At 58.0% G+C, this 19,991-nt stretch overlaps 1 protein-coding gene across 1 annotated transcript in view; it reads left to right on the forward strand.

Annotated features, from left to right (window-relative positions):
- Positions 1–475: 475 nt before the first annotated feature.
- SLC45A4 (solute carrier family 45 member 4) overlaps positions 476–19,991 on the forward strand; it is a 68,743-nt gene continuing 49,227 nt past the window's right edge. The window contains exon 1 of the mRNA XM_044244866.1: positions 476–510. The gene's annotated coding sequence lies outside the window, so the exon portion shown is untranslated. The remainder of the gene's footprint in view (positions 511–19,991) is intronic.

A 19,991-nucleotide genomic window follows, 5' to 3' on the forward strand; every position in this document is an offset into this window, starting at 1 on the left:
GGGCTCCAGCGCGCGGAAGCTGGGGCTGGGGGCACGCGGGACGCCCCTCCCCGGAGGAGGGAGGTGGGACGCCGCGAGGGGCGGGGCCGGTCGGGGCGGGGCCTGGGGCGGCGGGGCGGGGAGACTCGGTGGGCGGGGCGCACGGAGGCCAATGGGCGCGCGCGAAGCCAGCCCCGCCCCGGCCTCCCGCGGCGGCTGCTGCATAGTCATGAGCGCAGGCCGGCGCTGCGTCAGCGGAAGCGGCGCGCGGCGGCTGTTTCCGACCCGATAAAGCGGCGTTGTCCCCGCGCGCCGGCCGCAGCCTCGCAGCGCTCCGTCCGCGCCCGCGTCGCTCGCTGACTGACCGCCCGGCCGGCCGGCCGAGAGCAGCCGCCGCCGGGCCCCGCCGCCGCCCTTGCCGCCGCCGCCGCCCCCCAGCGCCCGGGGCCCCGCGCCCCCGCCGCCTCCGCCCGGCCCGGCCCGGCCGCCCCGCCGCGCCGCCGCCCCCGCGGCCCCGGCCGGAGGAGACAGGTGAGCGGCCGCCTCGCCCGCCCGCCTCCCAGGCCCCGCACCTGGACGCCGGCACCTGCAGCTTCCCGCCTCCCCAGCCCACCTCCGCGCGGCCCGGCCTCGAGCTCCTGGTCCCGCTCCCGGCCCGCCCGGGCATCTCGTCCCCAGGGAGGAGGCCACCACCCCACCCCCGCCCCGACTGCCCCCACCACTCGGCCGGGGCGACTCCCGCCGGAACTCGCGCCCCATCCTCGGCCTCCCTCCTCCTCTCCCTGGGCTGCACCTGCCCCTCGTCACCCCCGCGCAGGAAGCCCGCGGGAGCATCCCGGGCCCCCTCCCCGCCGTGTGCACCTTCCCACGGATCCGGCCCCCTTCGGTCGCACGGCATCCCCCACCCCGTTTCCTCAGGTTTCTCTACCCGGAGCGGAATCTGGGGCCTCGCCCCCTTGGCTCCGACCCCGTCCTGCCTCCGCGGCCTGACATCTATCTCCCAACTTCTGAGAGTCCAGCCCTTGCCAGTCCCCTGCGCCTGCCTTCACCCCACCCCCTGCCCTCACCCCACCCCCTGCCCCCTGCGCACACACGCGCTCCGCACGCCCATCCAGTGTCCCTCACCTCGGGCTCCAAGCTGCCCCCTGGACTGTGCCCGTGTTTGTGTCTTAAGTGCTTGTCCTTCGGTCTGTCCCTTGGAAGACACCTTTATTTCCTGTGGCCTGGCTTGTCCCTGGAGGAGAGGGGCCAGTGCATCTCTGCAGCCGGTCCGGAGCCCCTGCCCTGCACATTTCTCTGCATCTCAGCACCGCTTCCCCTTTCCCGAGTAGCTCCTCCTCCTGGAGCTATTGAATTTAACCCGTTCCTCCCCAAGGTGTGTTGCTTGTGATTCGGTTATTGGGGAGCACTTTGCAGCTGAGGGCTTTTCCAGGGTAGCTATATCAAAACGGGGGCAGGGAGGGTGGTGGTTTGGGAAAAGCCCAGCCTCTTGGTTAGGTATCTGTAATGATTCTAGAAAGTGGTGGGATGGGGGGAGGGGAAGGGGCACTTGATCTGGAAAGTGTGAGATTGTTGTTTTTCCAAGGGGGGCTCTGAAGGGTCAGACTGAGCCCCCCAGCCCCATTGGGTACCTCAGCTAACTCCAGCAAAAGGGACCTTGGAGCTCGCGGGTGTTGGGGCATCTTAGCCCTAGGTCCTGGGAAGGGAGGGTTTGAAAGATGAGTGACGGAAGCAGTTGTGGGGTCAAATGCTTGTCAGAATCAAAGCGTGTTTCTGCTGGGGAGACCCAGGTTGGATCTTGGCGGTGCTCTGTGTGTGTGTCCTGCATTTTCTTTCACTACGACCACCTCGCACCACTCTCTGGCCGGGACAGACAGGTAGGGCACGGGGCGGTGGGCAGCGGTCATCGCTGTTACTTTGTATTTGGAATAAAAAAAAAAGGGGAAGGGGATAAAAAGCTGGAGGGCTGGTTTATTGATTAAGTGTAATGAATGGTTGGCTATCAGAAACCGTAATCCCTAATCTCCTTTTAAAAACGGGGGTAATTTCCTTGCCCTTTTGCTAGATTGGAATTAAGTATTAAAAGAGAGAGTTTATTTAAGGCTTGGGAGAGATTCTGCAGAATCTACCTGAAGTTGAGTAGTGGCAGCACCTCTGCAGGCCCCTAGGTGGAAAGACCCAGGCTTGATCAGGATCGCAAGTGCTCTCCGGTGAGAGGGTGGCGAAATAGGTTGTCTGAAAAGTCAGGAATTTCATTCCCAGGCAGGCTAATTGTTTTTATGCGCAGCAGCTGTAAAGGACGGAGGTGGACCTTTTGAGATGCATTTGAAATGCATATTAGGTCTTTAGTGGTTTTTTTGTGTGTGTGTGTGTGTGTGTCCCAGGTGCCCCCCAGGGGAGGCTGCCCAACCGCTCTGGGGCTGGGCCGGGGGTGGGGGTGGGGGGTGGGGTGGGTGGGAGCCGTGAGCGAGTGGCCTGCTTCCTTTGCAGTAAGGAGTGTTGCAGGTCGGTTGGTCCCTGTCGTGGAGGGGCGGGTGGGCAGCAGAGCAGGGATTGGACTGGGTGAGCTCCAAGGTGGCGTGCAGCTTTTAACATCCTGGGGCTGTGTCTGGTCTCCAACTTTGCTTATTGGAGAGGAGGGGAGCTGGGAAGGTGGGGGGAGTCTAGGGAAGGGGCCCAGCTCTCTTGGAGCCAGGAGATCCCGCCCTGCAGGTCTGCAGAGGGGGAGGGGCTGCGGCAATGGCAGCTTCCCCGTCCCCCAGGGAGGAAAGGAGTCCGAGAAGGTATTTTGGCCAGTGATTAGGTCGCTTGATATTGGACTGGTTTTATCTGCGTCGTCAGAGGCGTGGTGGGGAGCAGAGCTGAGTGGGGTCTGGGCGCTGCTGTTATTTTCCGATGGTGCTGCCTGTTTGTCCCTATCACTCGTCTGCACCCTGTGCCCTGTCTGCCTTCTTCGCTCTCCCACGAGCCCCCGGAGCCCAGCCCTGTGCAGCAGTTAAGGGTGGTTCGAGACGAGCAGCCTCACGGCCTGGCACGGAGTGAGGGCGGCTGGCTAGCGCCGTAGGTGGCCAACAACCCCAAATTGCCCGTACCCTCCTCGGGAACACCCCTGGCAGAGCCCTGTCTGTAATTTGTGGAGCTGGAATGCGCTAGAAGCTGTGTTCCCGGGGAGGCTGCCGCTGCACAGTTGTTGCCTCTGGCTCCCCTGGTTGCTTGGTCACAGCACCGGTGGATGGAGATGCACTCGGTGAACCACCACCGAGAAGGGCTGCTTCCACTCCCAGTCAGGAACACGAGTGTTTCAGCTGTGCGGAGTGGAGATCTGACCAGAGGGAGAGAGCCTCCCAGCCCAGAGCAGTCACAGGGAAGGAAGGGGTGGGGGTCGGAGAGGACCCTGGAGCCAGAGCAGTCGGCGTCAGCAGGGGGGCTCCTGGCCCAGGCCGGGCCCGTTGCACCTCCCCCACAGGCGCCCGGACAAGGCCCCCTTGTTTACATTAGCGTAATTGCCCCACCAAAATCAATGAACAAGGATCTTTTTAAACATGGAACTTTCAAAATGTGCTTCGAGTGGCCCCCCCTTTTTTTTTTAATCAAAGGTATCAGATGTGAGGCCTTTGTGAAATAAGGCCCTTGGAGCGAGCTGGGGAATTGTGGATCTTTGCATTGTGTGCAAAGGAAGCTTCCCGGCCCTAGATCAGGAGGAAGCTTGCCAAAAGTCCGACTTCACCAGTCTGCTTGATAGATCTTTCGGACCAGCCCGCTGCCTGTGGGGGAGCAGTGGCAGCGGAAACACGTCGTGGGGGCCTCACGCATCTGCGAGCCTCCTTCTGGGCGAGTGACTTTTACAGGAGACATTTTAAGAAGATCGACGCGTCCACAGACGTCCGAGGGCAGCGGTGTGGTCCACTTACTGTTTGCGCGCCACCAATAGAGTCCTTTGACGCTTGGCGCTCCTGCGGGGCCCCTACATGGCTGCGGGGGGCCGGGTGGTGTCCCCACCTTCACCGGCGGGCAGGCAGAACAAGGGAGGCTGTGGGAAAGGACACCAAAGCACGAAGTTGGGCGAGGAGGACTTGCAGTTCCCCGTCACTAATTCGGGGCTGCACAGGGTCGGTGGCAGACTCCAGACAGGAGCCCCCCGCAAGGGGGCACGTTTTCCTGCAGGGGGAGTGCCCGCCACCACAAGGTGGGGTAGTGCCGTCGCAGGATGGGGTTTGCAGGGCGTTTTCGACTTTCTGATCGAGAGGCTACCTTGCCTCCCACCTCTGCTTGGCGGGCAGCCCAGGTGAGGGAAGCGTTGTTCAGACGAGGTCGTTGGTGTTTTCATCCTCCCAAACCTGTTGAAGGATTTTGCTGGCGGAGAGGAAAACTGCATTCCTGAACCAGCGCCTGCGGGGTGCTTTTCTTTTGTTGCATGCAAAAAGGGCCTTCTGACCTGGGGTTCCGGGGTGTGGCTCCTCTGCACGGTTTTTGGTGCTTTGCCCAAGGATCTCTCCTGGGGCTCTGCCTCTGAATCCCGGAGCCGGTTGAATGAATCCATTGGCAGCCCACATGCTCCCCGTCGTGAAGACAGCCAAGTCGTGAGTGCGAAATCCATAGCTGACCCTTGCGGTAGATGACAGAGGAGAACTGTGGGACAATGGCTGGGGGCTGTGCTCCAGATGGGGCGGTCAGTGTATTTCACAGGCAAAGCTTATCTCGCAATTTCGAGTGATCAGACGGACTCTGTAAGGCCAGGAAACAAATCCGCTTCTCATTGCCAACATTTTAGTCATCGTTGTAGGAGCATCTATTTACCCAAAAGTATGATGTTTGGGTTTGAAATGGGAAGGAAATATTTTTCCGCCAATTATTTTGAGGGGCAAGGAGTTTTGCCGTCCCTACCCCAGAGCTGAGCTTGTCAACCCAGAGTTCACTGGACGTAACAGGGTGGGGGGGAGCTGGTTCTTCAGCTGGTGGCTGGTTAGATTATGGGTCCTGCGGAGTTCTATTCGCCTCTCCGCGGAGACCGTCAGACGTTTTTGCTTATATAACTTCATATAACTTTGAAGACCTCAGGTGCGTTTCTAGGTGGACGGTGAGCTTTTGGCTAATTTTAAAGAGAATTAGATGTAATGTCTAGTGGAGTGTGTCTGTGGACGCTGAAATTCACAATTAGAATGCTCTTGAAATGATCCAAGGCTAAGTATGTTACTGACTGGATAACCACTACCCACCCTTAACCACCCCCTCCCAGACTATTGATGGTTGTAACATGTGCATCTTTTTTCTTCTTGAACTTGGAGGTTTGCTGTTTTCAGCTTTTTTCCACATCAGAGTCTTTCATTGATCCTCCTTCCCACTTGTGACACAAGTGTATGTAAATTGGAGTTTAAACTATTTCTGTGATCATAAGGCTGTGTTCATGCCATCCAGAAGTATCTTTTGTCATTGTAATTACCAATACGAAATTGATCACAGAAGCACAAGTGCCTCATTGATCTTCATAATTACTAAATGCACACAATAAAAATACATTGGAAGGGCATGTTGTAAAGAGCTGAGTGGTGGTCCCATTAAAGGAATTAGGGATTTGCCCTTGGTGCCTAGGCAACCCTTGTTGCTGGAACATTTGCTGAGAGGCTTCCCTCTTGCTGATGGGGCAGGAAGGGAGAGTGAAGGCTGGGGCTTCCCCCACTGGCCGGAGCTCAGGCGGTGTAGTCTGGGACTATGAGGTCTATAAATTCAGTCTCTCAAAGGCATCCCTCCCGAAAACCCCAGAAGTGCTTCTGCTGTGCTGTGTTACTGTGCTCCATGGGGGGAGGGGTAAAGAGCATTTGCCACTTCGTTAAACGATGACAGTGAGTGCTGACCCATGTGTACTTTAATATTTAATTGCGTCTTTTCTAGATTTACGTGTTAAAGGGCAGAGAGGACGGTAGATCTCGTAAACATGTATGCTTTAGTGAAGGGGCAATGCATTTTTATTGGGTTGGGTTAAAATTTAAGCCTATGGGATTGTGCCTTGAGTTACACTTTAATTTTCCAGAAAGATTTGTTAAAAGCAGACAGGACTGCTTAGCTGGGTGTTGGATTCCAAAGAGGTTTTTGTCTTGCAGGAATCCAGTGTGCCTGCTGTGCAAAGCTTTTGGAAGGCAGCGTGTGTTCTGGGAGGAGGAGAAGAAGGGTGTGTTGTTGGCTGTCCCTCTAGGGTACTGGCTCTTGGGGTGGGTGAAAGGCCTGGGGGTTTGCAGAGGAGCTTGACTGCTTGGGATTTGCAGAGAGGTGGGGCTCTCTCCCTGAGAATCCTGGATGCCCCGAGAACTTCCTCAGACTGTTGGAAAGTCCTGGGCTGGTCCTCTCTCAGGCAGGCTGGAGATGCTCTCAGAGAACACGCGGTTACTGTTGCTAGCCCAGAAAAAGAAAGTGCCTTGGGTTGAGAACTGTTGAACTTTGTATTACAGGGGTCTCTGGCTTCACCCAGCTTTGTGGGGAAAGAAAGCAAGCAAGCCGCCCGCCTGGCTCCTGGGATTTTGGTAATGTGTGCCGGCTTGAAGTTTTATCTGTCTTCTGTGCTCAGGGCTGGCTGTTAAGAATCCACTTAAGAATGCTTCCCCACGAATTTGGAATTGTAAATATTTGGGAACAAGTCAGGTCCTCAGATTGCGAGGCAGTGTCTTTGTTCCCAGGGTTAAGTGAAGATAGGAAGGAGCTAGTTCCAGGATCGTGTTTAGGAGCCCTGTGGCTTCCTCTAAGCCGTGTGGAATGGCGCTGGACAAGGCAGCACCGCCCGGACCCAGCCTAGTAGGGAACGGTGTGGGACAGCTCTGGCGCGGACCCTCCATTGATCTGTATTTTTTATATTAATTTTTTTTAAAGATTTTTTTTACTTACTTGAGAAAGTGTGAAAGCGAGAGAGGTCACAGAGCTCCAGAGAGGGAGAAGCAGACTTGCTGTTGCTGCTGAGCCGAGGGCCCGATGCGGGGCTCGATCCTGACCTGAGCAGGAGGCAGTCACTTAGCCACCAAGGCCTTCCCGCACCCCTCCCCACTGATCTCTTAAACACAAACCCTTGCTTACACTTCCTTAGCATTTGGACCCGGACCCCGAAATCAAGGTTTCAGGCTTGTAAAACAAAGGCTAAGAGGCTTGGGCTGCTGAAGGTGAACAGGGTTACCCAGGTGACCCTGCACAGGGGGTTCAGTTCCAGAAACCCTGCTGTCCCCTGGGGCCTGACACCGATGCCCGCCTACCACCAGCCAGTCCTGCTGCACGGAGCTGGAGTCCCAGGGGGACTGTTGGTGGTTCTGCAGGAGCAGCTTTGGACAAAATCCTCCCCGTCAGGCCTGCACACCACCACCCTCTGCTGGATGCAGCCAGAGCTTCCGGAGGGCTGAGGCAGCCTCTCCGTCCTTCGCTGTCCCGTGTGCAGGAGCTCCGATTCCGTGCTGGGGATGGATGATAGAGCTGAGGCCAGCTTGCTCTTTGCTTTGCCAGCACGGGTCCGGCGAGCCTAGCGGGACAGGGAAGCCGAAGGGGAAAGCTAAGGGCTGTTTCAAACGTGTCTAACTCATTCCTGAATTATTCAGACAGCTAAAGTGTTTTTAATTCTTGAGAGGGAGGGGCCCTGGGCCTTTTATTCTACAACAGAAACATCCTAGAGTCTGGCATTGTTTGGGGTGCCGGGGCCATTTCCATCCTTGGCTGGGCTGTCCCTGGCTTTGTGACCTTGGCCCAGAAGCAACCCGCTGCTCCGAGCTTCAGTTTCTGTGTTACAATCTGGGAAGCATAATGAGTATTTGTTCCTGGTACTTAGCAGGCCCTGGGAAGTGATCTGGGAGGCTGGGTCCTCTGCCGACGGCTCAGCCTTATCCTCTGCAGAGCCCCACGGGGACGGTCTGTTACTACCTGCATTTTTGTGGAGCGGGAGAGGAGGTGCGGAGAGGTAAAGCCGCTTGTACGAGGCCACACAGTAAGTGGCTGAGCCTGGGGGTGAGCCCTGGGACCCACACATGGGGCTCTGGGCCCGTAGGTCTCCTGTGGGGCCCTGAGCCACAGGGATGAGGCTCACCTTCCGCCACCCGCCCTCCGAAAAGCAGGGTTTGCAACGTGGAGTTTCCTGTTTTTGTGTTTACTGCGGTGTGTATAGAACATTGGTAACTTCACAGAATGAAACTTTTTGTTAAAAGATTTTGTTTATTTGACAGAAAGAGAGATCACAAGTAGACAGAGAGGCAGGCAGAGGGAAGGGGAGAAGCAGGCTCCCCGCTGCGCAGAGAGTCCCTACGTGGGGCTCGATCCCAGGACCCTGAGACCATGACCTCTGAGCCGAAGGCAGAGGGTTTAACCCTCTGAGCCACCCAGGCGCCCACAAAATGAAACATTTAACGCGAATCAAATCCAAAATAAAATTGAGACCGTGTTTTCAAAGGAACTAGGCAGTTGAAGTGAGTGAGAAGAGACCGTGCTTTCGGTGCCATCCCAGAAGGCCTGGTGAGTGGAAGCTTCTGCGGGGGCCGCTTGTCAGTCCTTGGTTAAGTCTGCACCGTGCCGGCAGCCTGTGCAGAAGTGAGACGGTGCGTGTGCCGGGGAGAGTCCTGTGGACCCTGTCGGTTTGTGGCTGCCAAGGTCGTGTAGGTTTCTGAGGAAAGCCTGTGCGTCTGTGGGAGAGGGGGAGCCACGGGGTGCAGGCTGTGGCTTCTGTCGGCTTCGGATACCGTTTTGGAAACGAGCTTACAATTTGAATGTGGATTTCCTCATGATCCTCTCAGAACCTTGTCCTCTGGCGGTTGATTTTTGCCCACAGAGCTGGGCCTCGGCTTAGAGCCCCTGGAGATGTAGCCTGGGAGCCCAGGCCCGCCTCCCCACAGCAGGGTCTGCTCCCGGGCCAGATGGTGGGCTGTGAGGCCGGAGGCCTGGCCTCCCTGTGCCATGGTGACCCGGTCCCTTGTGGTGGGAGCCTAGGGGGCACTTGGTTTTACTTAGTTCTTTATTTTCATTATTATTATTTTTTAGAGATTTTTATTTAATTTACTTGACACCCGGAGCGAGATAGTAAGAGAGCACAAGTCGGGGGAGGGACTGGCAGAGGAAGCAGGCTTCCTGCTGAGCAAGGAGCCTAACCTTGGGACACATCCCAGGACCCCAGGATTATGACCTGAGCCAGTGGCTGAGGCTTAGCTGAGCCCCCCAGGTGTCCCTGCACTTGTTTAAATAACCCAGTTGAGGGACGGGGATAGTCGCAATGTGCAGACTTTCTAGAACAGCATGTGGCTTGTATGGGGATGACTGTGAGGAAGAGTCTGGGCTTACGGAGGCCATCGCGGGGCAGAGCGTGTTTGCACGAGTGTGTGGCAGGCTTGGGGGGACTGAGGACTAGTTCTGTTCATTGGAGTCACCGTGAGACCCCAGAGGCCCTGTGCTTGCGCTGTGCTGAGTCCTGGCATGCTGGGCCTCCCTGCGTGTCGGCGGCGTCCTGCCGGCCCCACGGTGGTCCCGTGGGCGTTTTCGTCTTGGGTAGGCCCCCTGCCAGCGTGGCCACGGGCCGGGCTTTGTGAATGCCACCTAGACTCCGTGTTCACTGCCGGGTTTTCCTGACTGTCCTGCATGGACGCGGTGATATTCCCATTTTATAGATGAGAAAATGGATGCCCAGAGCTCTTATGGACCCCACCTGGGATTCTCTCTCCTGACCGAATGCGCTGCTGGGAAACGTCCGGGGGCAGTGGGAGCTGCATGAACAGTTGGAGCCTAAGCGGGGAGGCCCCCCCGTGGACCGCAGGAGGCAGGAGTGATGATTCGGAGCTCATCCAGCACTGAAGATAGTTCCTGCCCCCCTCAGGCGGGCTGCTCAGGGAGGGCTTTCTGAAAGTGGAGGCCCATGTGACTGGCTTCAGGAGAAACAGAGTCTGGCCCCTGGGCCCAAGGGTGTGGACACCGCTTCGGACAGTACAGTGGGGTGTGCTTCAGCTGCGTCTGTTTTAATGAGCGACAGCCCCCCTCGGGTTACCACTTGTAGAAATTGTTGGTCCTCTCCAGAATGCAAACCTAGGCTCTTCTACACAATGGGTTTGTCACCAGCCAAGGAAAAGACTCTGCGGAGCTTGGGTGGCAGCCTTAACAAGGGCTGATGGCCTTGGGGGGCAGGGGTGGCGAGGGCCCTTCAACTTGGGAGTCGCCTCCCTGCTTGATGCCCGGTCTGTGCGCCGCAAGTGGCCTCCACGTGAGTAGCTGCCAGCTTGGGGCTTGGTCTCTGGGACGAGACTCCTGCCTGGACGCCTTCCCGGCCCCATGCGGAAGGTTCCGTGGTGGCACATGAGAGACAGGCTGCGGAGGGGCAGTGCCTGGTGGAAGCCTGTGCCGCTGCCACCCTCATACACCCGCGGGGGTGTTCGCGGAAGATGGGTGCTGCGGACCAGGTGCTCATGGATCCCCTGCAAGATAACGGGGTGGGGGGCTCAAGGAAGCGTCCGCTGGACCTTCCATCCGCTGAGTGTCCTGGAGTCAACACGCAGCTTCTGGTAACTCACTGTGGGGCTGTTTCAAAGTTCAGTTGTTATGTCCATTTTATCTTTATTTATTTATTTATTTATTTTTAAAAAAGATTTTATTTATTTATTTATTTGACAGAGAGAAATCACAAGTAGGCAGAGAGGTAGGCAGAGATAGAGAGAGGGAAGCAGGCTCCCTGCTGAGCAGAGAGGCTTGATGTGGGACTCGACCCAGGACCCTGAGATCATGACCTGAGCCAAAGGCAGCGGCTTAACCCACTGAGCCACCCAGGCGCCCGTTATGTCCATTTTAAGAATGAGATCTCCTTGTCTCTGTTGGTAGGCCCCAGGGACCACCATACCTTCCGGCTGGTTTGCAGGCAGGGAGAGGCAGCTGCACGGGTTCCACCAAGACTGGACCCCGAGGCCAGCCTCCCTTTGGCCCTCTCTGACTTACGAAACGCTACTTCACCTGTGAGCCCCAGGGCCCCGTCCCAGCAATCGGCAGGAGGGTCATGGGTCATGGGTCTGTGCCCCAGGTCGTTGGAGGACCCGGAGCTCGGAGCGTCTGACTCGCCCGTGAGCGCCTGCCTGCCTCCCTAAGCAGGTCCACACCCCCCGGCCGAGTTTCCCCAAGCACTTCATGTGGGGGTGCTTGTAACTAGGTCGCTGTCTTTATAGCGTGCTGCTAATTCACACCAGACAAGGGCCCACATTTCCAGTTGATGTGGGGTTGCCTTCGAATCCCCTTTCTTTGCACTGTCCCCGAGGAAGTGCGCATGTGAGCGTCTCCTACCCATTTCCGGTGATTACGCCGGTGGGTTCCTTAGGGCACGACAGGCAGGGCTCCTGTCGGAGCATCCGGAATAGGCTTACAGGTCCTGTCTTGCCTCCAGGAATCCCTTTCAAGGCCGATGGTCGTCTTGATTTGATAACTCCCTGAGAACATCTTAGTCACTGCTTGTAACTACACAGGGGTGTTGGGCTTACTGCTGCCAGCTTCTGCCCCGGGTCAGTGACTGTGTCCGTGTCACGGACGGACTTTGGCCGCTGTGTCTCTCATGTCCTGTTTGCAGGAAGCAGGTGGGCATCGCAAGTAGAGCAAGAAGCCTTAGGGCCATACAGAGGGGTGCGCAGGGTTAAGGGACACCAACATGGAAGGCTTCACCCGACCCTGCGCCCAGGGGCTCGGGGGTCGGCTGGAGAGGGGCATGGTTTTCTGTGCAGGGGCCTGGTCAACTGACGGTGACCGCTCAGGTTGAGAGCCTGGGAGGCCAGGGACCAGCTTTCCCTGCGTGCACCCCTGTGCTCCTGCGTGGTCGCTGAGATGGAGCATGCATGGGTGTGTGGCGTTCTGGCTGCCTGGCGCTCTTCCTACTTGGTGGAAGCTGATGCCTATGGGTTTATGGTCATTTGGGGTCTCGGTCAGGTGGCGGAAGGGAGGAACAGAGTTGGCTGGTGTAGCTGAGAAATGCAGGCTGAGTGGGCTTTGGTGGGTCCGGGGTGTAGCTATGACGATGCCGCGTGGGTCACTTCCTCTTCTCCTGGCGTTGGCTGGTTTCCCACTGTTGGCCAGGTGGCCCGGAAGTGACTGGAAGGCAGTCTGGACCTCTCCGTGTGTGCACAGTGGGAGCGCAGTGAGCGGGATGCATGAGGGAGGGGCGCCGTGGGTAGGTGGGGGGTCTGTGCACTGTGGTCCCACTGCCCAGGGTCTGGTGACAGTGGCAGCCAGCTCTAGAGCCAGACACAGCGGAGAGAGCACAGCTGCGCTCTGGACCCGAGGGAGAGAGGCGATGCCCGGACCCCTGGTCTAAATGCAGCACGCAGAGCAGATTAAGGTTTCACCCGGAGCCTGGCTCGTTTGGGTTATGAAACGTGAGAACAGTGTTTTGCTGATCCGGTTTCCCTTGCTCAGTCTTTCCCCAGCTGGGTCTGTCCTGGGTTACTTTTCACAATGAATGAGCTAACACCATATACAGCAGGTTCAAAACAAGCTCATTATCACCCTGGTGAGCCAAGTAAATAACATTTATCCAGGACTCGATTCCAGATGCTGTGGCCCGACAGAGCGACAGCCCTTTGACTTGTCCTTTAGGATCAGTTCTAGAAGTCGCGGTTTGATCTTTCTGATGTCACCAAGTGTTCGGTGAGCTCTGGAATAGTCTGGGCCGGCCCTTAGAGTTTTTCCTAAATTTAGATTTTATCTTTCTAGTTTTGTTTCTGTCTGCCCTGCCACCCCCTACCCCATGAACCTAGTTGTTCAGCTGAATTCTAAAGGAAGCTAAAAGGGAGGGCCCACTTTTCCAAGTTATGAAAAGCGGATGCAGTAATTTTCACAGCAGAAACCCTCTAACCAGCTGCGGCACCGTGGATACTTCCCTCTTTCCCACTTGCAACTGGGGTTGGACTTAACCTTTCTTGGGTCATGGATTCCTTTGGAAAGCCTGGTGAAAGTGTGGACCTTTCCCACAAAAATGCAAAGAGACACCATTTTGTAGATACTTAGGTCTCCTAGCCCCCTGTGCCAGGGATGGGCCCTCTCAGCCCCCCATCTCTGGGTCTCAGCTGAGGAACCCCTGTTCGGGAACCACGGCTGCAGAGCCTGCTGCGTGGGCTGCTTGGTCTGTCTGGAAGCCTGGGGGGCGGCCTGGCCGGTGGTCGGTCCAAGCCTATGTGTTTGGTGGCTCAGGAAGCAGGCGGGCAGCTGGGGCCGGTGCCGGCCTTGGGCAGTCTCTCCCCCCAGGAGTGTGCTAGAGATAAACCCCAGCGGTGGCGGTTGGGTTTCCTTGCTGTGGCCAAGATGAGCGGCAGCAGCGCGCACTTAGAGCGCTGTCTCGGGCCAGCACGGCATCCTGCCATCTCCGCGGCTGTTGGAATCTGTTGTGATGGTGACATTGGGACGCTCCGGTTTACTTTGTGGGGAAACGAAGGGTGGTTAAAATTAGCAGTGGGAGAGTCAAGTCAAGGTTGTGTAAAAGAATTAAGCAATGTCACATTGAGATAAAAGTTGGGAGCGGCCGGGTATCATTCCTGACCCCCAGCCAAGCCAAGGTGGAAGGGTCAGGCTTGCTGTGGCTCTGGTGACCTGGAAGCTCGTGTGACCTGCAAGGGGAGTCACAGGTCAGACCTCTGCGTCTGCACTGGTTCCTACCATGGCCTAATCGGTGCTGTGGCAGAGACTGACCTGGTCTTAAGTGGTCCCTGTGGGAACAGGCTCACCACTGAGCAGAGAGCCCCATGTGGGACTCGATCCCAGGACCCTGAGATCATGACCTGAGCCGAAGGCAGCGGCTTAACCCACTGAGCCACCCAGGCGCCCCAAATAAATAACATATTTTTTAAAGGTGCTGTTTACTTATCTGAGAGAGCAGATGAGTCGGGAGGGACAAGGGAGAGGAAGAATCAGACTCCCCGCTGAGCAGGGCACCCCATGCGAGGCTCAATCCTAAGACCCCAAGACCCAGACCAGATTCCTCCCTGCCTGAGCTAGCCAGGTGCCCTCCCCGCCACTAGCTCAGTGTCACTGGCGGGAGGGACACGCAGTTCATGGGAGGACCATGGTCCCGTGGGAAGCCGCTGCACCAGGAATTCTCTGGACCGTTCCTTGTGTCCTGGGCCTGCCAGGCAGAGAAGGTGCTTGGCTCACAGGACTTGGGGTCTGCCCGGGGCCTGGTTTGCCCTGCCTGCCCCCCTGCTGGGCTGGAGGACCCAGGTGTGCTGGTTTTCTCTGCAGGGGCTGCAGCCACGGGGGCCCCACAGGCCACTGGCACGTGGCCACTCCACTCCCCTCAAAGCAGGAGACACGCTCTTTACCAGGGAGTCTCTCCCCACGGTGGCAGCCAGCTTCCTGCAGAAGGGGTCAGCGCTTCCAAGCTGGGAAGAGCCCCAAGTCCCACCCATTTGTAAAATCACCTCTACGGGCTCTTCAGTTGAATGAGGAGAATGTGGCTTTACTGTGGAGAGTAACTGATAATACTCCGCCATCTGCTGACCCCATCGGCGGTCCTAAAGGTCGGAATCCTGTCCGGACGGGAAGCCACAAGTCCGGTTACATGTGTGACTCCACACATTCTTGACGGTCATGTATTACGTATGGAGGGTGGAGGAAAGGACTTTTATTTATTTATTTTTTTATGTATTTCCTTTTCTTTTTCCTAAGATTTTAAGCAGGCTCCCTGCTGAGCAGAGAGCCTGACACGGGGCTCGATCCCAGGACCCTGGGATCATGACCTGAGCCGAAGGCAGAGGCTTTAACCCACTGAGCCACCCAGACACCCCTGTATTTATTTTTTAAAAAGTAATCTCTGCACCCACCCTGGGGCTTGCACTCACACCCTGAGATCAAGAGTTGCGTGCTCCACTGACTGAGCCTGCCAGGCCCTCCAGTAAAGGACTGTTTGATTTTTTATTTATTTTCTCTCAGCGCATGCTTGTGAGCTGGGGGGAGGGGCAGAGGGAGAGAAAATCTTAAGCAGGCCCCATGCTGAGGGTGGAGCCTGATCTCAGGACCCTGAGATCATGACAGCCGAGATTTTGCATCTGACGCCTAACCAACAGAGCCAGCCAGGCACCCCAGTAAGGGCCTGTTGGAAACTAAGGTTTCTGATCTGGCCGGGTTTTAATTTCATCAGTTACAGCAACAAGTCCCGCCCTCCCTAGAGCCACACCTCCCCGCGGCAGCCGCCCTGCTCCTTACCAAGGGCCCACCACCGCCAGCTTGTCCAGGTTCCGGGCTCCCCATGTCTTGTGCGGCACAGTTCTGGATGCCTGTGTCCGGCTGCCTGCCTCACGGGGAGGGCTCCCTCCAGAAATCAGGCCCACAGTGAGGCTCCTGTGTCTCCTCGGATCCCCTCTGCTTTGCCCAGCCTAGCCCAGACCTGGTGCTGGGAGGGGGCGCCGTGGCCGGGCTGCTGAGCCGCGTCCTCGGTTCCATGGTGCGTCTTGTGTGCGCGAGCCTTGGCACTGCAGTTTCTGTGTCTGGAAATTGGGCCAGATGGCAGGATTCCCTGTGTGGCGTTGGAGTGTCCCGAGGGCCCAGCAAGTGTGCGTGTGTGTGTGTGTGTCTGTGTGTGTGTGTGAGTGAGTGTGATCTAGAATCGGGATCGGCTTGCAGGAAAGATGGTCGGAACGGCGGCTAGCTCTGTCCCCACACGGAGCAGTCAAAGATGAGGGTCCACAGGGAGAGACTTCGGAGTTTCCAAGAGAGAGGGAGAAGGCTGGGCCAGCGAGGCCTGGAGGGGGCAGGTGCAGCGGGGTCAGAAGGGGCATGAACAGAGCCAAGTTGAGCGAGAGCCCAAGGTTCTGGTGGATGTGGTCTCTGTGTCGGCCTCTTCTGTGCGTAAGCTGGGCCCCTGCTGCTATGGGGGGCACTATCGTGACTTTAGGGACGTGCCTGGGAGAGGAAGTCAGGATCTGGTTGGAGAGAGGGAGTTGTGGGTGCAGGGGTGGGGTGGTGGTCGGAAAGGAGCCACTGAGGTAGCCTAGGTGTGAGCCATGTGTGGGCAGGAGACAGGGAGAGAACCCTGGCCATTGGGCCTTGGTCTCTGTGCCTGGGGAGGCCCGAGGGCACCTGGCCGCTGGTGCCAGAGGTGCTGGGGGTGCTGCCTGTTCACCAGTCTGAGTGCTGGCTGAGGGGCATTTGGTTCAGCTTGGGGACTGCTGAGCTTGCAGAGCCCTTGAGGAGGCCGGTGGGGCAAAAGGGGGCACAGGAGACCCTTTATGGCTGACTTTTTTTTTTTTGTAGTTGTTGTTTATAGACTTGCAGGTGCTTACAAGGACAGCCTCTTGAGACAAACACGTCCATAATGCTCGTGTTTGTAGCTCGCTCCTCTAACCGGCTGCCCAGCCAGCGAGGCCAGAAGGCCAGCGTCCTGGCCGGCCGTGGGGGTGTTCCCTGGGAGGAATTGGGAAATCCAGATGCGCCGTGAAGCGGTGATGAGGGGCTTCGAGGGACCTAGGAGGAGGGAGACCAGGGAAGGTGGCAGCCTGCTCTCCTTGCCCTGTGCGTAGGCCCTGTGAAAACACCAGTCTACATCCAGGTGACCTCACCTGTCAGGCAGGCAGGGCAGCTGAGTCACGGCGCTGTAAATCATATCCGCGAGGAAAGGTTTCTTAGCTGCGGTTATGTCTTCTCCCTGTTAAAATTAGTCTTGAAGACAGAGTGAGGTGTGTTGAGTTTATAGCGCGTCTATTACAGGCTTCCTGCCGGCCCTGCAGGCCTTTCTCGTGATGGTATTGCCCTTGGTGTGTGGTTTTAAATTGTAGGATCAAAGCCGTGGAAGTGCAGAAGGGACAGGTGCCCGGGTCCCACCCTGCCATTTTGCTTGTGGCCTGGAAAGGTGAGCGGCTTTCTCAAGGTCTCGTGGTGGCCTAGGGGTCCTGCTCTGGGCCCGTGCCTGATACTCGTGGGGTCCGGTGTTGAAATACTAAGCAAGGGTGGATCCCTGTGGCCGTGAGCAGGACCGGGAACAGGACCGTGAGCAGGACCGTGCGCACCCCCCGCCCAGCTCAGACTGTGACTCGAGTTTGGCCTCACTGCAGGTGTGCGTGGTTTCTAAGGAGCAGCTACTTCTCTTTCCTCCCATAGTCCTGAGCTTGCTTGGGGAAGGTGTGGACAGGCTGGGATGCAGGGGGATTGAGGGGAGGGCTGCCAGCCAGGGCACAGGCAGGGGAGAGTCTCCTAGCCGGTGGGAGGAGAGGTTGTGCTCCCGCCCTGTGGGTCAGGCTTCTGAGGACGGCGGGAGCAGGAACCCAGCTCGGAGACAGATTAATGCCTTCTACTGTTTTAAATGCGCCTTGATGGGGAGACACTTTTGAACTGTGGTTGTTCCTCTGCTTATACTCGCCTTATCCTGGAAAAGTCGTCAGCCGCTCTAAGTAGAGAATGTCTTTAAGAGGCACTCGTAAAGATACAAGAAAGATGTGTTTGCGGACTTGCCACGTGCTTCCCTTGCTCTGTCTTGGTCCCTTCCTCACACCACACAGTGGGGGCTGCCACTAGGCTGTGTGCTTCCTGGGCCACAGAGGGAGGGCCTCCGTCAGGGCCGGCTGACACAGGCCACACACCTCCACCATTCCTCCTCCTCTGGCCCTAAGTGCCTTATTTCTAGAGGGCTCAGACAGCACCCCCCCGCCCCCCACCTTGGGAGCTGGGTGGGGCCAGAGGCAGAGATGGAGGGCAGTGCGGGGGCTGGTGCTGGGTCTATGCTGGGGCTGGGAGGAGCTGACCGGGGCTCCTCAGTGAGTGGTAGCTCCCCCATGCCGGCACGTCCGCCTGCCCATGCCACGTTGGCAAACGGAGTCAGCGACGGGAGAGTCACTGCGGCCTCCAGGGACACAGGCCCGAGTGACCCCCACTGCACCCTCCCCTCATGTTGATGGCCTTGGCGGCCTCATGCTCAGCTTCAGGACTGTAGCAGCCCCTGTCGGGGGCTTTCTGCCTTGTGTCCTGGCTCTGCCTCCTGCTGCTTCTCCGGGGCTGGGCCTTTGTACCCTGGATGTACATGTCCTTAGGAAAGACCTTCCAGGAAGGTGGACTCGAGTGTGCAGCAGCTGGAGTGTGGGCCTCACGGTTTGAAAGAGAACTTGGAGGCAGGCTAGTTCGGTGGGGTTCGTGTCCCTGGAGAGTGTGTCCTTCTGCAGGACAGTGGGACGCGCCCTGGCCTGGGCTGGGCACCCCGTCACCCTGGGACGGGGACTCAGCGATGGGGGAGCTGGGGAGGGCCCTGGGGGCGTTGGCTGCAGTGGGAGGTCGCTGCTGTGGTCCTGATGGGAGATGGTAGCCTTTGAGGGGCTGTGGCCTGGGGAAGGCCTAAGGACCGGTGGAGCATGGGCCCTTGCTCAGCGGCTGCCCCGACGGAAGACGTCAGGCCGAGGGCCACGTGGGGCAGGCGTGAGCTGAGGGCTCCTTCCCTCCAGTGGGGCCCCCACCAGAAGCGGTCGGGGGTGGGAAATCCTAGTGGGAGCCGTCCTGCCACGGGGAGGGAAGCCCATCTTGGAGCCGGCAGACCCCAACCAAGCCCCACGTTCAGCCCTGTTCCTGGTTCCGCGCAGGCCTTTGCGGATCACCTGCTGTCTTCGGGGGTCAGCCTTGCTGGGTTGTGAGGGCTGGGGTGGGCACGCGGGAGGCGGTTCTCTTCTCCCCTGTGAGACCACGGTGGAGGCTGGAGGTGTGCTGGCCCCCAGCAGGACCCAGCCCAGCCGGTGGGAAGTGCCCGCAGCCCCGCCCTCCCTGCACAGTTCAGAGTACCGCGGGCCGCTTGGTGTATTGCATTAGGTTTTTATCTCCCGGGAGAGGAACCGAGTAAACAGAATAGAGTTTCTTTGGGCCACGGGCCAAATGAGAAATATTTTGGATCTGGTGACCTTTTTCTTTGGGTCACTATTCACCGTGGAAGGTTTTGACCCGTATTGCGTTTCAGAATAGGAAGAACGGCTTATTTTTCAGAGTGGCAAATAAGGAAAAGAATGAAATTCTCTTGGAGTCTCTGCTTCCAGAGGCTCCCCCGGGAGGAACATTTTTATAGACACCAGACGTCCTCTCCAGCCGCGGCCAACTTTCCATGGTGCCGGCGGGGGCGCGCCGAGGCCCAGCCCCTCCTCTCCTGAGCCGCGGCCGCCAGGGCCCTTCCTCCCCCAGCGAGAGCACCACCTGCCCCCTGGTCCCTAGGCCTGGAGTCTGTCTGCCCAGCGTCCCCTGGGGCTTTGGCCTCTCTTCTGGGACTCTCCAGTCATGGGTCACAGACCCCTGCGTTTTCACAGTTGAGTTGCAGCAGGTCACCTCATGGAAGGTCACTGTCCCTGATTGAATTTCAGGGTAAAGCGCTTATATAGTGGAAAGCCACTGAAGGAAACAGGATTGAAGCCCTTGGTTTTGTTCTGCTCAAAGATTGATTTGTGGGCGGGGGCGGGGGGCATTGTGAAGGGCAGGGGTGGGGCCTGGGGAGGCAGAGAGAGTCTCCTGCGGAAGCACACTCCCTGAGCCCAGTGCGCGGCCTGGCACATGGCTCGATCCCACGACCCTGAGATTGGGGCCGGAGCCGAAACCGAGAGTCGGACACTTAACGGACAGGGCTGCGTCCAGACACCCCAGCTTCAGCCATTGTTCAAGCAAGTCCATACTGTTGAGATGAGCACGAAACATCCTGACTTTCTCGCTCATGCGACGTGCTGTGGGCTGCCCGGGAGCAGGGCTAGGGCTTACGGAGATGGTCTGTGAAGCATTGGTATTCGGGGCTGTCCCTTTTCCACACGTCCTGCAGCCCCGGGACTCGGGTTTGCACATGTGGTGCCCTCGGTCTTCTGGACTGGAGCGCGCCCAAGATGTGGCCTGTGTCTCTGTTGCCACCTGTCCCTGTGCCTTCCAGCTGCAGAGTGGCCACTGCAGGAAAGTCCCCAAAGCTGCCCATGCCGGACGCTGACTGAGTGTCACCCCTTTGGGGCCCTTGTCTGGTGGGCCCCCGGCTGCGCCCTCAAGTGCAGGAGCCCGAGCTGTCGTCGATGCCCGGAATGTCTGGGGAGGTTGAGACATTCTAGGCTGCAGCG

Source organism: Neovison vison, chromosome 4, assembly GCF_020171115.1.
Source record: "Neovison vison isolate M4711 chromosome 4, ASM_NN_V1, whole genome shotgun sequence".
Taxonomy (NCBI): Eukaryota; Metazoa; Chordata; class Mammalia; order Carnivora; family Mustelidae; genus Neogale; species Neogale vison.